The sequence below is a fragment of the Cavia porcellus genome, unplaced genomic scaffold (assembly GCF_034190915.1).
Source record: "Cavia porcellus strain 051 isolate PalLab524CR breed Dunkin Hartley unplaced genomic scaffold, mCavPor4.1 scaffold_7, whole genome shotgun sequence".
NCBI classification, from domain to species: domain Eukaryota; kingdom Metazoa; phylum Chordata; class Mammalia; order Rodentia; family Caviidae; genus Cavia; species Cavia porcellus.
Genome location: NW_026947490.1, coordinates 93898566 through 93921323, shown reverse-complemented (window position 1 = coordinate 93921323; position 22758 = coordinate 93898566).

The window sequence follows — 22758 nt, the reverse complement described above, 5'->3', positions numbered from 1 at the left end:
TCTATTTGATCTTAGGCACATGTCTTTGTTTCATCTGGGTCTAAGTTTCCTTATTTTAAAAGTGAAGGAACTAATTACTCTTCAGTAATGTGCTTAGTTTTATAAAAGAAAAATGGGTGTGTAAAGCTACTTTCAAAGAGAAACAATATTTAAATGCTAAGTAGTTTCATTAAAAATATGGCCCCTGCCTCTGATTCACTACTCTCAAACCTGTCATCAATAAAACTTGTAGAATGAGACTGGCATTTAAAGTACCTTCCTAAGAAGACATAAAAAATGGCCAAGTACACGATACAGTGCTTAGCATCAGTAATCATCAGAAAAATGTAAATTAAGACTGCAATGAGATATCACCTCACAGCTGCAGGAACTGTTACCAAAAAGCAAAAGGTAGCAAGTGTTGGTGAGGGTTTGGAGCAAAAAGGACACTGTGCATGGGAATGCAGCTGGTACAGCCATCTGTGGGAAAGAATATGGAGGTTCTTCAAAAAATTAAAAGTACAACTACCATATGACCGAGCAATCTTACTTCTGGGTATAGACCCACAGGAAATGAAATCAGTATCTTATAAAGCTATTCTACTCCCAGATTTATTACAGCATTGTTGACAACAAGTTATGGTAACTACTGAAGTATGCACTGAAGGATAAATAAATCAAGAAATTGTAATATACACAATGGAATACTACTGAACCTTAAAAAAGAAAGAAATCCTGGTTTTGCCACAATGTAAGTGAAAGTGGAGGGCATTATGCTAACTGAAATATGCAAAACACAGAAATAAAAATATAGCAAGGGCTTTTCTATGCGAAATCTTAGAACAAATAAAAAAAGAAAGTAGAACAGTAGTTCCCTAACATTGTAGAGGAAGGAAAGTAGAGGGCAGGATGCGGAGATGGAGGTCTAACGACAGAGAAGTGCAGTTATGCAGGATGAACAAGTCTAGAGAGTTGCATGAACACTATCACTAATACATGACATACTGGAAATTTTCAGAGATCGTATTTTAGGTGCAATCAATTTCTGTGCAATAGTTACACAGACACACACAAGTGAATTCCTGATCTCTGCATTGCTAGTTTTAGTGTCGTAAGAATTGAGACATGCAATGAGCCTTACAGGATGACTGTGCTCTGCATTTGCACACAGGTTTACTGCTAGAGTGACTTCCTCCTTCCATACTGGAGTTTTGCTGCATCTGCCACTCAGATGGCAAAGACAGAGTTCTAGAAACATTTGGTGGATACACATTAAATGTCATTTAAGTGTGAATTTAATGTTACCTGTATACATTCTACCTAACTTGTGGTCTATTGAATCGGAGGTTGCCCTAACCACATACCACTGGACTCCTTATATACAACAAACTCACACTACATATGGTTTAATTAAACTGTTGTTCAGTAAGCATCCCAATCGTAGATGCAGTAATACATCTTCGTTTTCATCTGAGTAAAATCGTCAGTTATAAGATCCTGGGAACAGAATCAGTTGAGTCCATGATTCATGTTGGAATAATCCATTGCTTTCTAGTAAGAGATTCCTTGGAGTTGTGTCTATAGTTTAATCACAGACAACTTTTACAAGAACATTGTGCTGAACAAAATTCCCTTCATACCTTTTGGAAACTGAGTTTGCACAAGAATATTTGCATAGCATAGACATTACTGAAGGGTGGCCAAATCCGGGGCAGGCATCTCACATCATTTCCTAACTCTAATGATATTCAGAACTGAAGTTGAGATTCTACTGCTCTCAAATGTGGATTTTCGTTCAGAGGAAGTTTATTTTTCTCTTTACAATTCATCACATTTTACACTCTGGGAATGGAATCACTTACCACTAAGAGAACATTTTTAATAGTTATGGCAATTCTTGGGATGCTTTATGTCCTATGACTAAGCACCAGACTTAAAAACACAGGCAGTGTTGACTAGATTCCCAGATTTTCCCCTAAATTACTGAGAAAGTTTTGGCGAACTCTGTGCTGCAGGGTTGACTCAGTTTTTTCATCTATAAAACAGGAGAACATTACTAATGTACGACACAGAATTAGTTTCTTTCTTTAGGGAGAAATATTTACCTGTAGAAAATGCTACTACATTAATAAATCAAAGTGTTATATTTGGGGATATGAAATACTTGTGATGACAGTGCTAGCATTTTTTGTGCTTCAATATAGGAGAGAATCCTTATTTAAAGGTGTAGAAACTGAGTCATAGTAAAATTCACAGGAAAAGTGAGTTTTTGATTGTTGGTTGTTGCTGAAGTAACAACAGTCAGGATTAGGAATCTAGGTACAGGTAATGACTGGCGTTGCAGGCGTGTTCAAGAGTGTACATCATTAATGTGTCTAACACTAGTAATTCTGACGGTATTTGGTGCCCACAGTACCAGGGCTCTGTCTTATATATGATGCGCAGTATTGGAAACAAGACAAAGAACAAAATTTCATTTTGCTGTGTTTTACACTTGTCTACAAATCTCGGCTTTTATATTTCACGTCAGAACTCCAACATGCATCTTCAGTGGACCCTGGATCCAAAGTGTCAGCACCCCCTCGGGCATGCCTTCCCGCCCAGCTCTATCCCTTCGCCATGTTGCCATCCAAGTTGAATAACTATAATATTATGAACACCACAGAATCGTCATATTCTATCTTCTGTCAAATTTTGGTCTTCAAATGTTAATATAGCTCGCGGGCAAAGCTATTGCCTAAAAGACTCAGAGACAGGAGGTGAACGCCTTCCCTGATTCTCTTACTTGGCAAGGCTGGGGAGGCACCTGCCCTGCACACCTGACTTCACTGCACATCCCTCCGTCCCCTGCCTCTATGGAATTGCTCCGTAATTTTTCTGTTTCCTTTGCTAAACTGAGGAATATTACCATCAATCAGGCACAACATGTGTGTGCAAACTATAGGACTCCTTTTTTCCTCCCCCTTTCATGAATGTATCATTTATTCATTCTTTTATCCAAAATAGTTTTGCGCATCTGCTGTGTCAACCTCTTGAATACATTATCTCATTTAATTTATGTAACTATACCATTTTAAAGATCAATAACAGTTTACTTACCCAAGTTCAAAAAGAAGAAACCAAGATCTAAATTTTTAAAATTGGATCTCTCTGACAGCAAACTCAACAACCTCCCCCAAGTCGTAACATTTCTCACGCCTACACTGTTTCAGAAAAGCAATGGAAAGAAAAATTGTGTTTAAGGAAGAGTATGCATGCACTGTTAATCTAGGACAAGCCGCGTGGCAATCTCTGCCGTCAGAGGCTTAGGCACACGTGGTTACTGACAATGGCTCGTACTGGATGTATTTTTGGAACCTTTTGAACTACCAACAAGACACATCAGCCCTGTTAAGTGGAGGTCACAAGAAGGCCTGGAGACTAACCATGAAGGAAGGGAACGGAGAACACAGTGTAAGAGCCTTGACGAAAGAAGCCCAAAATGTGGAGCTAAGCGAGAGGGCTCAGGTCAGGGCTAGAAACCACGGCAGAGTTTCAGGGGAAAGGTTTAGAAACATTAGAAAAGGCCCTTAAGGCAAATCTCTACAGCTGGGAAAAGAAAATTCAAGACTTACAGTAACAGGTATCAATTAACATTTGGCAGGAAGGCCAAAAAAGCCTCAGGAAAATGCCAAGGACTTCATCCGGATAAACTCGTATAAAAATGTGAAGTTCAAGAGCACCAGATGGCATTTTCGGAGGTACTTGGTATTACAAACAGAGATTTTGGATGCAGGCATTTCCTCGGACACAGAGGAAAATTCATCTGCAGATTCTTATTTGAGGACTGATAAGTGGCACCAAAGGAGGTGCACAGGAATGTCTGTGGGGACACAGCAAAGTGAACCAGATTAAAAAAAAATAACAGCCAGCTCCTTTCTGCCAGTGTTTGTTTTCTTTGGTCAACTGGAGGCTTCCTGGTAATATACTCTCTTTAAAAATAAACTTTTTACATCTCTTTTGGAAACCCACTTTTCATGTCTTTTGCCAGAAACTATCCTTTGAAAGACCAGAAAGGCTCTTTTTTTTTTCTTTTTTTGTCTTTTTCATTTTTATCGGTACCAAGGATCGAACTCACAACTGCCTGCTTGCAAGGCAGGTGCTTATGCCACTGAGCTAAATCCCCAGCCCTGACCAGAAAGATTCTTTCTGCTATCTTTTGTCTATCACAGGAAACAAGATTACTATTTTCTCTGGCTAATGTACACTATCGGTAGAAAGCTTTTGCTCGTCTTCAGGATTATTTGGAAGGAATCAGAAAATGAAGTTTATTTTCTGTCCTGTCCATAAGTAGACAGCACTTTTCAAGATGTAAAAGTGCGGGTTTGTTTCCCCGCTTTCCACACAGAGGTCTCCTGTGTTTGTGTCCTTCCTCACCCTGTCCTGTGCTCTCTGTCTACTCTGCCCTTTCCCCCACTTCCAGACAGAAACGGCTTCTTCTGCCTTTTGTTCCTTTCTGAACATCCACCTCTGTGTAGTCTTCCACGCAGTTCCATATGCTCCAAATCAAAGTCCATTGTCCTTCTGACAAGGAAATTTTCTCCCCGCTTCTGTATTCCTCCCTGTAAGGCACATCCCTTGGAAGTCCATCTTCCTTTGAAGTGTCTTTCTTCTTGAATCATCTCAGATCCTGAAATGAGGAAAAGAATCATAACAATGCCATATTTTCCTGGCTTCATGTCACATAGACTCTCAGAAAGCTTTCTCTCAAATTTTCCATCCTTTTTCTCTCACAATGTCTTTTGAGAGGCTGTTGTAAGTGGTAGAGGCAGGAATGCTTGTAGACTTTGCATCGTACTCTTCCTAAATGCTTATGAGGTGGTTAGAGGGTACTTAGGATCTGATTATGATTTCAATAGCAGAAAGGGGACAATATTGCTGATGAACAAAACTACATTTCTGTACAGAATGTGTTGAAAAGTCAGGCGGGGTCCCTCGTGTTTCAGAATAGGGGGGCAGTAAGAGTGACTTCATGTATATTGGTCCAGCACAGAGAGAGCCCAGGTCCCTCTGCAGATGTCCACGTAAGGAACGGCATCACATTGTCGTTTAGAACAACTGCCTCTCTGGTGTAAGGTTTAGATTTGGGTCCTAACTTTAGCACTTCAACAAGAGTTAAGTCTGCACAGCTTCAAATTCCACTCCTATATAATGAGAAAAATAGTATGTCCCATGGCCTTGTTTGGAGATTTAGCTGAGACAATGCTTATGAAGTATTCATCATGGTTCCTCTATGTACAGTGACTATTTGATAAATAGGAATTGTGACTATTAGATGCTAAAAAAACATCCTGAGGATAGGTAGATGTTTAGACATGTAGATAGCTCATGAAGTTTAAAAGAGTAGGCATTGAAGACACACGGGAGGGTTTCCAGACTAGAGGAATGGTGGGGGCGGGGAGGTTCCTGGGAGTGACTGAGGTCTAGCACCTGGGTCAGGAATCCTCAGGGAGTGTAGTCCTATATGTTAGAAACTCATATATCAGAACAAGGAGTAAAGATCTTGTTGGGGAGACCCACGAGATCCTTTGAGGCTGTTTCCATTAAGCATCATCCGTAGGTCCCTTCTGCTCCAGACCAGACTTTCCAAAATGAGGTCCCTCCCGGTGGTCTGCTGAGTGGTATCTTAGAAATCTGATAGAATGATTTCTTTTCCACACGTAGGTAGCATAAAACTATGGTAAAATGAGTCACAGAGAAAGGGCGTTTTGAATCTGCTCCAAGATAGCAGTGTTTGAAAAGACTCTTTTTTCATACTTAACCATCTTAGGTTGCAATATTCCATTCCACCCAACAACCTCCAGTCCTTTCTTGTATCTTGTGTCGCAGGAACACTCTGCAAATCCTTCTGCTGTATTTGCCAGAGGTCTTACACCCAGCAAAAAGAGTTTAGAAACATAAAAAGAGAAATTGATATGATTTGTGACCCCTCAAGTGTAATTATTTCTACTGTGCCAGAAAAACATTTTATTAAAAAAGATATATTATGAGGAAAATTAGTTTTTAAGAGACTAGTTTTGATGCCAAACAAATAAATACCAAGTCCTGACAAGTTCTGTGGTTTGTTTTTTACTTTTTATGGTGATATATATGTAGATAAACAGAAGACCATTTCACTGAAATCATACTATGGAAAACATATGATTCATTAATATATTAATATGAGACTTCAAAATGTGGAAGCAAGATGTTTTAAAGAGTTCTGTTGTCATACAGATGTGTTAGATGATTAATTTCCAAAATTAATCACAAATTTTCTATGTTAATTTCCTGAATTTTGCAGCAGGCCTCTAATCTGTTGGTGGTTGTTATGGCTGTCCTAGAAATATCTCTTAATAGGCCTTCTCTGTACATACTGGTCACTTAATAAATACTGTAGACAGACTGATGAAACCTAAACTGTAAATCTATAATGATTCACTGTTTTGGCTACTTTTCTTTTTTCTAAGACAAAGCACCTGACACCCAAATTTAAAGGGGAAAAGATTTATTTAGTTCACAGTTTGTGGAAGTTTCAGTCCATGATTAACTGGCTCCAAGACAGGATGACACATGGCAGAAGGGCAATATTTCATGGTGGTGAAAGACAGAAAAAGCAACAAGGGAGCGAACAGAGACAAGCCTCTTTTTGTCCCTTAGATTGTATCCTGTCTATCAGGATTGGGACAGTGTCAATCCAATCAGCGGGCTATCCAGGAATCACCCATCCTTAATCCCAGCACCTTTAATCCTAGCATTGAACCATGAATCAATCACACACTCCAGATGCAGCTGCCTCTGAAAAAAGCCCCACCTATGACTGCGTGAGGCTTTGAGGGGATGTCTAGTTACAAACCGTAGCATTCGCTTTCTCCCATTGTATAGCCCAATGCTGATTACTCTTCCGGACTTTACTCCCGTGTGTCCCTCCTCTCTCCTTTCTTGCTGTCATTTTCTGTAATCCCATAATCTTTACTCTTGACACACCAGCCTTCCTACATCTCCTCTCTAACCACGAACCACTTCTTACCCAGTGCATCAGTATAAGTGTAACACGGTAGCCAATGTTTACAAACCCCTTAAACTTGTCATTTTCTTCAAGAGACAACTGAACCAAAGAACAGCATGGGCTGTGCTCTTTAGGAACCAGGAATCCCAAATGTATTACAAAACTAGAGTGAATTATCTAATGAAAATAAAAAAGGATTGCTTCTTTTATTTCCCTTCCTTAAGATTCATATATTTATTTTTTAAAATCTCCAGCTATCTGACCACATAATGTATAAGCATTGTACAAAATAAATAAGAAGCCTCATAGCCTCAACATTCAAGATTATCATAGGGAAAAAATCCTCAGGGTCTTCCAAGTTAAATCAAAGAGAAATAATTTTGTTTGATATGCATCTCCGCCTCTAATCTGTTCAGTCAAGTTTACCCTTTTACTTCATAACCCATATATTCAATGGGTTTAACTGTATTTTCTGCCCCTTAGTGATGTGTTCTAACTCATAAGAACATAACATTTTTGTTTCAATTATTACTCTTGATATGAAACTTTCTATTCCCTGGATAGGATGGAAAAATAATTGGACCAATCTTGGCCAGCCTTACAGAAATTCACAGATGCTGCTTGGAATATAATGGTTCAGAGTGGTTTTAAAACAGCTTTCTGCTCTGACTTTGATCTCAGTATATGAGGTGGGTGGTAGGGGAAAGAGGAAGTGGATCCATGGCCAAAGTCAAGTTTTGATCCTAGCTTTCACTGGCGCCCTACTCACAGACACCATCTAAAGCAATACTATTTGTCTGCACTTGATTCATGAGTATCATTATCAAAATTTCAGGATGCACCGATGGAATCAGAGGTTTGTTTTAGTGGAAATAATTTATATGACATCTCCTCTGTGAAGAATCGGGAAGGTCCATTTGGAGGCTCGACTTTGAAGGCTCTGGTCTGAGTGTAGTTACACGCTGCCGTCAGAAGCCTGCTGCTGCGGGCCGTGCAGATGTCACCCAGAACTCAGCGAAATGAACTTCAGATCAGGGAAGAAAGTGAAGAGCAGTGTTCCCCTTCTGACAGTTCTCCTCCGACTGTGCCTAACCTGAAAATGTGGCTCTAATCCTTTTTCAGAACTATTATTTTCTTTACAGCAAAGTTCTAAAAACTTGGTTTCTTTTGATTTCTCCCCCTGGCAGGCAAATGACACATTTGGGGCCAAGGCATGAAAGCGTGGTCTCTTGGGAGAAGGGGAGGGCACTTGCTTTGGAACCCACAAACAGTTGCAGGTGCAAAAAATGTGCACACGAAAAGGGAGGTCTGGTAGAAGCCTCTTTTAAAATGTGGGCTTTTAAGTTCAATAAATCTCTTTGCTCCTCTTTGTGAGCCGTGCGCTTCCCTCCCACGCTCCAGTGCACATCCCAGTCTTCAATGTGGTCTCCAGAAGGAATCTTCGTGTTTGTTGTGAAGTTTTCCGTAATTACATAATCGTTGAAGTCTGTGAGTCCGTGTTGAAGTGGCTGAAAAATGCAAGCCTGAGGATTACAGTAACATCATTAGATTGCTTCCTGTAAGAGCCCAGTCACTTTTCCTTGGGTCAGACTTTGATTGGCTGCCCTTGGAGCCTTCCTGTCTTGCAGTGAATCCAAACTCAGTGGGCATTTCTGCCAGGCCACTGCTCGGAGGCCTTTTGTGTCATGAGTCTGCCATCGTGGGTGAATGCTCCACGCATGCTGTGTCAACCGACTAAAGGCAGAAGCAGCGATCGCCAAGGGCTGTGGTTTCTTGAATGCCTTTGTGCCTATGTGGTGACAGGGCTAATGCTTAGCTTGTCTGGCCGCAGTACCTTGACTCATCCAGTGGTGTCTAGAAGGTTGTTTCCTTGCCTTGGGGTTTTAGGGTCAAGAAGAAACGAAAGACCAAAGCTGAGTTTTTGGTGTGTGATAGAATTTGGTATCTGATGGACATAATTTCTTATTAATTTTTTCTAAGTTAGCTGGATACTGAGTAATATGTATTAAAAGCCAAAAAGATCCAGAAGTAGCTTGCTATTACCTCAGTGGGGCAAGTGCCACAGCGGGCTGTCTGTTATCACTCAAAGTTCTAGAAGGTTCTCCATCACGGGTAGATGTCTAGTTACCAGGACGAGGGCTGAACTGATTACCAAAGGACCACATTCAGCCAGCACAAAGACCTTTCTACTTTCTGCTCCTTGAATAGGATGAAAAATAATTGGGCAAATTTGGCTGTCTTTCTCACAGATGCTGAATTTGACCCGTGTTGATCAGCGCTGTGAAGCCTTAGGTAAACGTGCTCTGGGAGTCCATCCTCCTCCTGCTGTTCCAGGAGGTTCCTGGCTCTGCCTTCTGGAACCTGGCATCCATTCTCCAGGGTTTGCTCTCAGAGTTAATCCAACTGCATAAAAATACGGAGAGAAATACTTTCTCTCATTTTCTACGCTCTCAAAGACTTTAAATAATGACTCTTTTTTTAGTATTCAAAAGACTCTTAGCAAATCTAACTATAACTTTTTCGGGGATAACTCTAATAATACATCACTTTGTTTTTCTATTTGTAATTAATTTTACCATATTTTTATATATGCACTATCATATAAAACTTGAACCTATCAAAGGCATTTCTCACTTCTTTTTTTTTCCACTTTTCCTCTTCCCTCTTCAATCTCCGGTCCCCTCCTTATTTACAAAAGCTTTGTTTCCATTTTTTCCTCCTGTTCTGTTTTTCTTTTTCCCTTTGCTCTCTCCTCTCCATAATTCCCCTTCCCAGTTAAACATTTCCTACCTATTTCCAATATGTATTATACATTTCGGACCTTATTTACACATTTAATTTCTCACACCAGGGAAAAAATGTGATATTTGAACATATGTGTCTGATTTATCACTTAAGAGCCTCCAGGTGCATCCATTTACCTATAAATGTCTCAGGTTTATCCTTTTTCATGGATGAGTAGTACTTCATTGTATTTTTTAAAAACCCACTTCTTCTTTATCCATTCCTCCATTGCTGGGCATTTGGGCTGTTCCCAGGATTTAGCTAGTAAAATTGTATTACTGTAAACATAGATGTGCATATATCATCATGGTGTGATGCTTTTAAGTCTTTCAGGAAGAGACCAAGAAGGGAAATACCTAGGTCCAGTGGGACCTCTGGTTTTATCTTTTGGAGTCACCACGCTGATTTGCACAATGGTCGCACCAGTCTGCATTCCCACCAACAGTGGAGAAGGGCTCCCTTTTCCTCTCAGCCCCACCAACATTTGTTATTGGTTGATTTCTTAATAATCATTCTTTCTGGAGTAAGATGGAATCTCAGTGTTGTTTTAATCTGCATCTCTCAAATGACCTTGATGCCGAAACATTTTTTCATATATTTATTTGCCATTTCTACTTCTTCATCTGAGAAGTGTCTATTCATTTCAGATGCTCGATTTTTGACTGGGTCTTTAAATTTGAGGTGTTTGACTTTTTTAAAGCTCTTTTTTATATTCTAAATAGTGGTCCTTTGTCTGAGGAACAGTTGGAAAAAAATTTTTCCCTCTCTGTAGGTTGTCTCTTCCTTTTGTTGGTGGTTTCTTTTGCTGTTCAAAAGGTTTTAAATGAAATGAAATCCCTGTTGTTGATTCTTTGTGATATTACCTGTGCAACTGATGTTATGTTCATAAAATCTTTGTCTACACCTATGTCTTCAAGAGTACCTATTCTCTCTTCCAACAGACTTAGTGTTTCTGCTTTAATATTTAAATCTTTGATTAATTTTGATTTTAGTTTAATGTAAGATGATCCACATGGGTCTAGTTTTAGTCTTTGGCATATAGAAAGCCAGTTTTCGCAGCACCCATTTATGAAAGAGGCTATCTTTCTCCACATGAAAGTGTTTGGCCCTTTTGTCAAAGATAAAGTGGCTGAGTGTGTTTGGAGTTGTTTCTGCATCATCTATTCTGTTCCACTGAGCCTTGGGCCTGGTTTTTTTTTTTTTTTTTTATTGGTACTGGGGATCAAACTCACGACCGCACACTTGCAAAGCAGGCACTTATGCCGCTGAGCTAAATCCCCAGCCCCAAGGCCTGTTTTTTTCTAACATCATGCTATTTTTAGCAGTGTAGCTTTATAGTATAATTTTAAATCAGAGATTGTGATGACTAGTTTACTTTTGTTGCCCAGAATTGCCTTTGCTATTTTCAGTCTCATTTGGTTTCAAATGAATTTTAAGATTGTTTTCTCTGGTTCTGTGAGGTATGCTATTGGCATTTTGATCAGAATTACATTAAATCTGGATAACAATTTTGACAGAATGGCCATTTTCACTATACTGGTTCTTCCTACCTAAGAATACCCGGGATATTTTTCCATTTTCTGATGTCCTCTTTGATCTCCTCTTTCAGAGTACTATAGTTTTCAATGTAAAGATATTTTACTTCTTTTGTTAGACTGATTCCTAAGTATATTTTTATGCTATTGTGAAAGGTATGGTTTCTCTAATTTCTCCATCAGTGAGTTTCTTTGTGTACAGGAAGGCTATTGATTCCTGAGTGTTGACTTTGTATCCAGCTGTGCTACTGAATTTGATTATTATATTGAGAAGTATTTTGGTGGAGTTTTTGAGGTCTTCTATGTAGAGTATCATGTAACCCACAAATAATGACAATATACCTTCTCTGTTTTGTATCTTTATTCCTTTTATTCCCTTCTCTTGTCTAATTGCTCTGGCTAATGTTTCCCGAACTATATTGAATAAGAGTGATGTTAGTGAACATCCTCATCTTGTTCCTGACTTCAGAGTGATAGATTTTTTGATAAGGTTGGCTAAGTATTTATCACCTTTATTTGATCTTTCAAAGAACCAAATCTTCAATTCATTGATCATTGGTATATTTCTTGGTCTCAATTGCACTAATCTCCATAATCTTTTTAATTTCCTGCATTGTATGACTTTCAGTTTTTGACCATTTAGTATGGTACTGGCTATTGGTTTATCATTGATTGCTTTTGTAAGATCGAGATAAACACCATCTCTTTCAATTTTCTCTCAGGTTTTATCATAATTTGGTGTTAGACTTTCTCAAATGCTTTTCCGGCATCTATTGAAAAGCAGATCTATTGAGGTGTTGTCCTTGGCTCTGTTAATATGGTGTACTGCATTGATTGATTTGCATATGTTGAACCATCTGTGCAGCCTTTGGATGAATCCTACTTGGTCATGGTTTTTTGGTTTCATCCTACTTGGATGAATCCTGCTTGATGATCTGCTATATTGTATTTGCTCGTAACTTAGTGAGGATGTTTGCGTCTATGTTCATTTGGGAGATTGACTTGTAGTTCTATTTTTGGTTGGGTCCTTTCCTACTTTTGGTGTCAGGGTAATACTTGCTTCCAGGAATGACTTTGGGAATGTTGCTTCCCTTTTAATTTCAGTAAAGAGTTTCATTGTTTCATCTAATGCCAGTAGGGGTATTAGATCTATAAATTTCTCATAGATTCAACATTGAATTCATCAAGACCTGGGCTTTTCTTTGTTGGTAAGTTTTTATTACATCTTCAATTTCATTGACTGATATTGGGTTATTTACAATTTTTATATCTTCTTGATTCAGCTTTGGTAACTCATGTATCTAGGAATCTGTGTTTTCCATTTTTGTTAGAATACAGTTTCTCAAAGTAGATACTGATAATCTTCTGGATTTCTGCAGGTTTTGTTGTGATTTCACCCTTTTTATTCCTAACTGCATGGATTTGAGTCTTTTCTTTCCTTCTTTTTGATAAGGTTGGCTAAGGTTTATCAATTTTATTTGATCTTTCAAAGAACCAAGTCTTCAATTCATTGATTATTTGCATATTTTCTTAGTCTCAATTGCACTAATCTCCACTCTAATCTTTATAATTTCCTCCATTGTGTGAGTTTTGGGCTTGACCTGTTCTTGTTTTGCTAGAAGCCTGAAGTTGAACATGAGGTTATTTATTTGAGCTCTTTGTGTTTTTCTGATGTGATACTTTATCACTATAAATTACCTTGTAAGACTACTTGCATTATGTCCCATAAGCCCCAGTATATCATGTTGGCATTATCATTTAATTACAGAAACTGTGTAACTTCTTCTTTGATTTTATGTGTGATCCACTGGTTGTTCAGAAGAGTGTTTTTAATGTCCACAGGTTTATGAAGTTTTTGTGGTTTTCTTTGACATTGATTTCCAATTTCATTGCATTATGGTCTGATAATGTGTGGAATAATTTCAATTCCTTTATATTAACCTAAGTATGTTCTGTGACCTAGTATGTGGTCTATTAGGTATAAGTCCTGTGTGCATTTGAGAAGAATATGTATTCAGATACTGTGGACATCTACTAAGTCTTTTTCACAGGTTTGGCTCAGTTCTGATATTTCTTTGTTGATTTCTTTTTTGTCTAGTTGATCTGTATATTGTGACAGTAGGAAACTGAGGTTCCCCATTACAATTGTATTAGTGTTTTGTAATGTCCATTAATCTTTTATTCTGGTTTTTGTGCATTTATATATATAATAATTGTCATCTCTTATTCTTTGATTGTTTCCTTCTTTATCTTTCTTGATCAGTTTTGGGTTGAAATCCACTTTGTCTGCAAATAAAATAGATACCTCTGCTTTTTCCCAGGTTCTGTCACTTTGACTTTCAGTCTGTGAATTTATTTTTGAGTTATGTGTGTTTCTTTTCTGCAGGATATTATTTTGTTTCTGCAGGATATTATCTTGTTTCTTGGTTGATTTTTGCCAGCTTGTTTCTTTTGATTGGTGAATCAATCATCCATTTACATTGATCGTTATAACTGGCATGTATTAAGTTATTCTTGTTACATTATTTTCCTATTTTTGGTCCCTTTTTCCCCCTCTGTTTAATTGCTTGCCCTGCCTGGTTAATATATTCTATTGGGATTCATGGAGATATAGTGCTCATTATCTCTTTGTAGAATGTCCTTGTGAACATTTTGTAGTGCTGATTTGGTGGCCATGAATTTTTTCACATGTTCTTTGTCATTGAAATATCTTATTTCTTCACTGATTTTGAAAGAATTTTGCAGGGTATATCAATCTGGACTGGAGATATTTTGTTTTAGGGCTCTGAAATACTTTACTGCAAGCTCTCCTTGACTTTAAAGTTTGTGTTGCAAAGTCCGCTATGCTTCTAATGAACTTTCCTTTATAATTGATTTTTTTTCTCTTACAGCGTTGAATATTCTAATATCATATTGCACTTCTGGCATTTGACTATTATATGCCTTGGTGTAGGTTTTTTAAAATAATGGCTAATTGAAGTTCTGTATGTGTCACTTATTTGTTATGTCAAATTCTTTTTCCTTGCTAGGGAGGGTTTCTGTCATTACTTCTATGAACAAGAGTCTTATGTTGTTTGCACTATTTCCTACTTTTTTTCATTGACTTCAATAAGTATTCTGTTGTCCTTCTTTTGCATCATCTAACAAATGTTGGATTGTATTTTGTGGTATTTTAAAGAAATCTGTCTTTGTGTCATCACTGCAATCCCTCCTTCTAGGTTTGATATTCTGTCCTCACATAGGTTCATTCTGCTGTGTATACTTTTAGTGGAATTTTTAATCCCATGAATAGCTGTTTTATGAATTTCAATTTTTTTCTTACATTAGACATTTGTGGTTACTATCATTTTCCTAAGCTCCTCTATTTTTTTAAAAACTGTATCTTCTCTAGAGTCACTAATCAAGCCCTTCATCATGGTCATCATCTCTGAAGTTATCTGAGAAATTGTTTCTGATTTGATTTTTTCCTAGGGCCTCATTCATCTTTTTACTTCCATGGTTACTACTTCAGAGAGTCCCAGTTTGTGGCTTTCAAATTGTTCCACCTCATTGCCCCTTGGGTTTCCTTTTTGGTGACCTGAAAGTCTAGGATTGCATCTTATTCATATGTCTTCTCATTTTCTTTTTGTTTGTTTAATGCCTATATTGATGTTTACAAATCATTTATAATAGCTATTTTTATTGCTATTATTTAGAATGCTTAAGAAATGACTACTTCTCAGAAATGTCTTCTAGGTGCAGCTGGCTTTTACATTTTGAGTCTGTTGCAAGATCCTACCTTTTCAATTTATTAAGGATGATAAACTGTTGACCTTTTGGCCTACTCTCTGGTTCTTTGGCACTAGACTGTTGTACTATTTATGACCTTCGAGCAATCTCAGTCTTGATGTACAAGACTTATTAGAATAATTATGTTACCCTGACTACAGTAGTACAATCAGTACTAACAATAGCATCAATCACACCCTAGAAAATGACAAACTGTTGTAACTATTCATTTGCCACCTTTAACCATGTGAACAGGATCTGTAGTTACATAACCAAACCTAAAACAAACCAGAAAATTGTATCCAGTTAATATCCTCTGAACATAGTGATTTTATCCTCAGGGAAGAAAGTTTAAGAAGGGTTAGAAGGAGAATATAGAGAAATAGGAAAAAAAAAAAAAGGAATTAGAAGCAAGAAAAGAGAAAAAAGGAAGACTACACAAGCTTTGGGAACTGATGAGGAAAACAAGAGGCAAAGAAAGAAAGAAGAAATAGAAACAAAAGCAGAATAAAACAAAAATAAGAAAAATTGGAAACAATATTCTCACTTGTCTAAAAAGAAAAACAATCTAGAAAATTCTTTTCAAAATTTAAAAAATAAAAGAACTAAGAAAGGAAGAAAAACAGGGAAAAAAGTGTCCATTTTGGGGCATGCCTCTGCTATCACTGGATAACAGAGTGGGCAGACAGAGGCCAGATCCATGTTGACTGATCCCAGCAAGCCATCGGTAGAATTATGGTGGTAATGGATAATGCCCGCAAATCCTGGCCTTTAATTCCACTGAAGTTCAAGCTGCTTTTGGTTTCTGACTGTGAGTCTGAGACCCAAGTTTTTCAGCTTGCAAGGCTCCAAGTGCCTCTGCCAGCTTGAACTCAGCTCCCTGACCTCCTGCTGGCTTGAACTTTGTTGCACCTCATGCTGATACTTGGAGCTGCTGGATGGAGCCACCCTGTAGCTGCTATCAGTTCTGATTTCTGTAGCCCCTTTCCAAAATGGTTAGGGCCACTCATTCTCTCCTGGGGTGCAGGGTATCTGAACCCAAATAACTCATCAGCCACTGTGGTCCGCAGCATCCGCTGCTCAGTTGCACTGGTGTGTTTCTCCATGGAGGCCGCTGGGGTCAGTAGTAGTTACTTCTTCTTGACTGGAGATACCCTACCTTGCCAAGATGGCTTCTCTATAGGGCAACATAGAATATGGCCACCAGCTTCCCTTAGAAAAAGCCACACAGAGATAGAGGACAAGCAAGATGGAAATCAGAGACTTTTTATATCATCCTCATGACAGTGATGCCCGTGTCTTTCTTCATATTTAATCACTAGAAGGAAGACACTAGAGGCAATATGGACTCAGAAGGAGAAAAATGCACAAATGCACGAGTTCTAAGGATCATTAGGGCCCATCCTACATTCCAGATACCACTTACAAGGGTTCCTGCTTCTGCTTTCTAATTACCCAAAGACCTTGACTGTACTCAGAAATCATGTCTTTTAGAAAAAACAATAAAAGACTTTGGTAAAAGGCAATATTTTAGATTTTCTCTGCTTCAAGAGTCTAGATTGTTAGTAGACACTCTTGTCTAGTGATTATAATACTTCCCAAGTTATTTCCTAGTTAATCAACAGATATGGAGCCAGTTTCACCAACATTGACAAAGATAAAACATCTGTGTCCAAATAAAATGAAAAACCACTCAATATTAGCTATAAATTATATCAATGATCTGCCTTAGCTTTAGTTATCTATTATTTATTTATTTATGAAAATTTTCTCAAACTTAGTGGCCTAAAATAAATTAAGATTTATTTTTGTATGCAAAATTCTGTGGTTCAGAAATTTGGAAGTGAATTAGAGAGGCTGTTTTGACTGGAGTTTCTCAGGTAGCTGCAATCAAGATGTCAGCTAAAACTGTCATCATCCAAGGCTTGAAAGAGATGATGTGTATACTGTGGTGACCCTCATGTGGCTGGCAAGCTGGATGTTAGCAGACTCTATTCATCACCACATAGGCCTTTCCTCAGGCTATTTGGTTGTATTCTTAATGTGCTTTCTGACTTTATCCAGCATTATGGTTTAGTTCTAAAAATTGTCACTTCAAAATCTCACGTGTTCAAAGGCAGGGCGTCATCAGAAGAGGCAGATTACTGGGTGCGTGGCCTTGGAAAAATGAATTCTTGTCCCCAGTTCCTCCCTTCTCCCTGATTTTTGGATATAAAAAGGTACCGTGTTCTTCTAGTATGCCATTTCTGTCGTGGAGCTAGCCAACTGTGACCTGAATGCCTCAAAACTGTGAGTGAAATCAAACCTCTCCTTTAAGTTGTTTCAAGTATTTCATCCCAGTGATAGGAAAAATGACTAATCAAGTATCAGGAGAGGCGAGATTGTTGCTGTTACTGTACCTGACCATGTGCTTTAAAAGTCTGTAGAATTGAATTGTGGGAGGAGTTGGGGAGATGCAGGCTGGAGAAGTCCAGAATGTTCTGAGCACTGTTTGATGTATGACACTAGTCAGCACTCAGAAGACAAGAGTATTGAGAGGAATGGGAACAGTAAAAGCCAGGCTCAGAAAATTTTACTGGGGAGCAAGGACTTTGATGGCATTTGTACTAGAGATTGTCTGTTATGCCCTGGCCAAAAAATAAAAATAAAAATAAAGGTCTGTACTTTTCCTTTGTACTGAAGCTTTATGGGAGACTGTGATTAAAGAAAGCAAACTAATTAATCTGGTGGAAGAAATTTCAAAGCAGACCAACTTTCAGGTTGTGACATGGATACTGCTGTCTGTTTTCAGTCTGATTTATAGAGAGAATCAGGAATAAAACAGAAAAGAATGGTATAAAGCTTGGCCAGAAAGGAAGCATCATAAATTTGGGACAAAGGAGGGTGTGGCTGCTGAAAAGATTCAGATTAAAAAGAAGCCATGAACTATACTTTGCATCAGGACAATAGGAAAGATGAGTTGAAAGCATCTCAGAAATAGACCATCTCATACTCATTCTTGGATTAAGGATATAAAAGGGTAAGCTCCTTTCAAAGGAGAAGACAGCCCAAGGTGCCCTCCTTGGGCTAGGGAAGTATTTCCTCATGCTCAGACTCCCAGACATTCAGAGTACACTGTAACCATGATTTAAGGGAGCCCCAGTATGGCTCCAGTTGAAGACAAACCTGGGAATGATCCACAGTGTTATTCTTTTGGTCTACCAAATGCAAATTTGGGGATCATGGAGGCTTCCACCAGATCTTAGAAGGAAACCTGGGAGGTCAGGCAAAATATATGACAGGGTCATGCTCATTTGCCAGAAGCCCTGAGAGTACAGTGTGGGAAGCTGTGAGAATAAATCCAAAGGTTCAATGGAAAGCCAGAAGTTAGAGATACAGGAGTGTGGGATGTCTGCTTAGGAAAACTACAAGCAGTGAGAAAAGCCAGTCCAAGAGAGAGGCCATGTGGGCTATGAGAAACCAGGCCATGAGGGTGAGGTTACCCAAACGCTTTGGAGTCCATATCTCACTACAACCTACCTGGGCGCTAGACATGGACTATGAGATTTAATGTGTGGGGTTTTGAGCTTGCTTTAGTCCTATTTCTATTTCTCTCTTTTGAAATGAAAAGATTTAGCTATGTATGTTAGAAAACTTTCTAACATATTTGATTTTTATAAGGGCTTACAGCTAAAAGTTTATCTTGAGACTCACAGGAGACTTTGGCTTTGGACTTTTCAACAGTGCTGGACCTGTTAAGACTCCGGACTAAATGCATTGGGATGACAGTGAGACTTTTGGAGGCCCAGATAAAATATTATGGTTTGGATCTAAAATGTATCTCCAAAGTCTCATGTGTTGGGAGGTGGGCCCTTGTCTGAAGAGGTGGATCACTGCAAGTGTGATGTTGAAAGGGTGTGTTGTAGTTCCCACTCTGCTTTCTCTCTCTGCTTCCTGGCCGCCATGAGGTGAGTAGTTTCCCTCCACCATGCCCCTCCGTCATGCTATTTCTGCCACTGAGTCAAGCCAATGTAGACTGAATCCCTGAAAACCATGAACCACATTAAGCCTCTCCTCCTTTAGGTCTTGTTAAATATTTTGTCCCAGTGATGGAAAACCTAACTAATATATCCAGAGAGAAAGAATTTGAATCTATTATGGGATGTATAGAAAATGTTTTATTCTTCACTGGCTTAGAGCATTTGTGTTGTAGGCATGAAATGTGTGAATTTCAGAGTACTAAATTCTTTTGGGTACTATCATGAAGGATGATTCAAGAGATGTTTCTCCTCAGCAAAAAAACATAAAGCCTTATTGATTATAGAGGTCAAATACACAGAGAGCAGTAGGTACAATATTGATCAATGAACACTTCGGCAGAGCTTCAAGCAAATAGGTACAAATATAATAAAGTAACTAAGCTAAAAGATTTCTTTTTTATATCTCACTCCCAAGGAAATCTGAACTAAATCCTCCGTATTCTTTCATGTGTTATGAAGAGATCTCTAATCAAGATGTATGTGATGAAAAAAAGTGTTCCTCCCTTCCACTTTACTGTTTGATTTTATTAACAAAACTTATTTTCAAGCTTGATTAGAAAAGAAGAGCCCAAAGTAGATAATTCTATCATTTCTTTCACATAGCATTTCTCCAGTGATAACTCCACTGCAAAGCGTTGTGCTCTTTAATACCCCGATCAAAATCACATTCTCATCATGTTGGTTTTCCAAAGTTTTTCTTCCTTTTCAAAATTATTTTAATAACTTCAAGTATTTTAGACTTTCAGTTCAATTTTAGAAAACCTAACCAATTAAAACCACTGGAATTTTCACTAGAGATAGATTAGTAGATCAGTTTTTGGAAAATTGTTATCTTCAAGAGTTTCACCTTAACATGTTTCTTAAAATTTTTAAGTTCTCTGTAATGTTTTCTAGTTTTCTATATATAGGTCTTGTAAATTTTGTGGTGAGATTTATCATCACTTTATATTTTAATACCTTGTAGGTTGTGTATTTTGTTTGTGTTTGTCACAGTAAAGTAGAAGTACAGTTGCTTATTAATAAACATTTATGATTTTTAAAAAGCCAAGACAAAATCACATTCTTTAAAACACATTTTCCAATGGCTCACCTCTGTTATGACTACCTCTTCTTATAAGGTAAAATTATGATCCCTCCTCATAATAGTGCTGGTGCTTAGTAGAGTTCTTGGCATATAGCGGATGCTTAACAAATATTTTGAGTTACACTGGTATGTCTAATTAACCTAGCAGTAAGCGTTACTTAAATACTTCATTGTTTCTGAAGTTTCATCTCTTTCTAATCCACTTCTCTGAATTTTGATTGCACAGCTTGGCATTGTTGTTCTCTGATATTTTCACAGATGTCAGTACAGACAGTTATTTCTCAGGATCTGTTGGTGATTGGATCTATCGCCCACTGTGGATACCCAGCTTGGCAGGTGCTCAAATTTGTCATAGAAAATGACATAGTGTTTGCAGAAAACCTACGCAGATCCTCTCAATACTTTAAATGATCTCTTTAAATGATCTCAATACTTTCAATGATCTCACTTATAATACCTGTTTCAGTAAATAATTGCTACACTATATTCTTCAGGGAATAATGAGAAGAAAAAGGTCTGTGTATGTTCAGGACACACTGTTTTTCGTGTGTGTTAATATTTGCTATCTATGGCCTCAGAACCCTCAGACATGGAACCACAGTGTCAAAAAGTGATTGTATTTTTCCCTCTCTACATGGACTGTGAGCCTTGGAAACAGGGAAAAGTTCTTTAGAGGCCCTCCATTCCACTCACCTGACCCTCCAGACTGTGAGACATTTCTCCTAATTCCTAAATATTTGTGGGGTTTGAATATATTTGAGATTTTCATCAATATTTTCTTATTTCCTCATCACTCATTTTCTCCCAGTCAGGAAGTTCAGCTGACTCCAAACATTAACGCCTCAGGGAAGGATCGGGGCTCAGTGTGAAGCAGGGAATGTCAGTCATTGTGCTTATGTTCTCTGAAGTGCTCGGGTGAAGGGAGAAATTTGGGGTATTAAATAAAGGGTGAAATTCCCATGTATATACAGAGTCACTAGAGAAGTGGGGACGGTGGGTGATCCCCAGGCCTCCCTTTCACTGCCTCTGCATTAAAGAAAATGGGACAGGAAATGTAGAAAGGAGAGAGTTCTGGGTGTCTGTATGCAGGACAGAAAAGCCCCCAAAGGAATGGACACAGTCTTAGAAAAAGCCGCTACTCTCCCGATTGAGCTGGATCACTATAGCATCTCTGAATGCTTGGGACTTGGAGGAACAAGGATAGAGTTTAAAATCAGAAATTCAATTGATAGAACTTATAGAGAACGTACTTGCTGTACACTAGCAAAAAGAGCTTCGTTATGTTTCTGTTATGCCTAATTCATATGACCAAAGTACCTGTAACACTGCCATACTGCTCTGTATGTGTCTTTTTTTCTGGGTGACCTAATTGATATGTTAATCAAATGCTCCCCTCTGTAAAGAACTATAAATCCCTGGGAACTTCACCTAATCGATATGTTAACTATTGCTGCCCTCTACAAATAACAGATGTCAGCTAAAATTGAGTGCTAAAATAAGTTGACAAAGGATTGTTAATTCCTGCTAGACTTCTCTGTCCTCTGCAAAGGGAAACAAAGGTCTTCCTCATTCCTTAGCAGATTTCCTGATCCATGCCTGTCACCCCTTACTGTGTAAACTGTGCTTTCTACAAAAAGTCTGGAAAGTTTTGAGGGAGACACAGTTTTTACAAACTCCAACTGCACTGTGTGGCTGGGCCCGGGATAAAATAAATCAGCGCTGCTTTTTTAAAAAACATGTCTTGCCCCATTTTTGGACTCGAGATTGGGGACTCTGGGGGACTCGTTTGTGGATTACAAGAGTACTATTCATCAATATTTGAATACAAGGAATTTATTTCTGCTACAGTTGTTTGATTTATACATTTCATAGTTACAAAAACCTAGCAAAGTACTTTCCTGTCACATTCTAGGATGGAGGGAAAAGTTCGTGTGTCATTATGTTAAAAGGGAATGTATTATATATAATTTTAGATCCCAACTCAGTTACTAATTAGCTATGTAATTTTGATAAATTATTTTACTTTTTATGCCTTGGATAATCACATATTTAAAAATAGCTGAAAATATTATCATTTTGGGTTTGTGTGAAGATAAATTGAAATAATATGTATAAATACCTATTAGTGATAGCTATCATATTTTAATAGTATAAGTCTTTTTTAGGACTAAAGAATTTTAATATTTATTAGAGAAACTAGTCATGATCTTAAAATTTTGAGAAAACAAAAAAAGCTTTTTTTCTGGTATATTTAAATCTTTCAAAAATTAATGTTCCTAAAGAAGAATCACACTATTCATAGAAAAAAATAGACAAAAATAGTTCCCCAGTCAAAAAGTTCTCAATTTAAGAAATGTAAAATGGGAAGAAAGTCATTCATGCAGAGACTTTTTGAACAATGAAAGAATTGTAGCTAAAAACACAAACAAGTCATAAGTCACTGTGTGTTAGAATGGAGGCTGAATTAAATTGTATATATCCATGTACTATATACACATAGCAGAAAAGACTTTTCCCCAAGGTTAATTTATAACCTGCGTCAATGAAATCCAATTTTTCAAT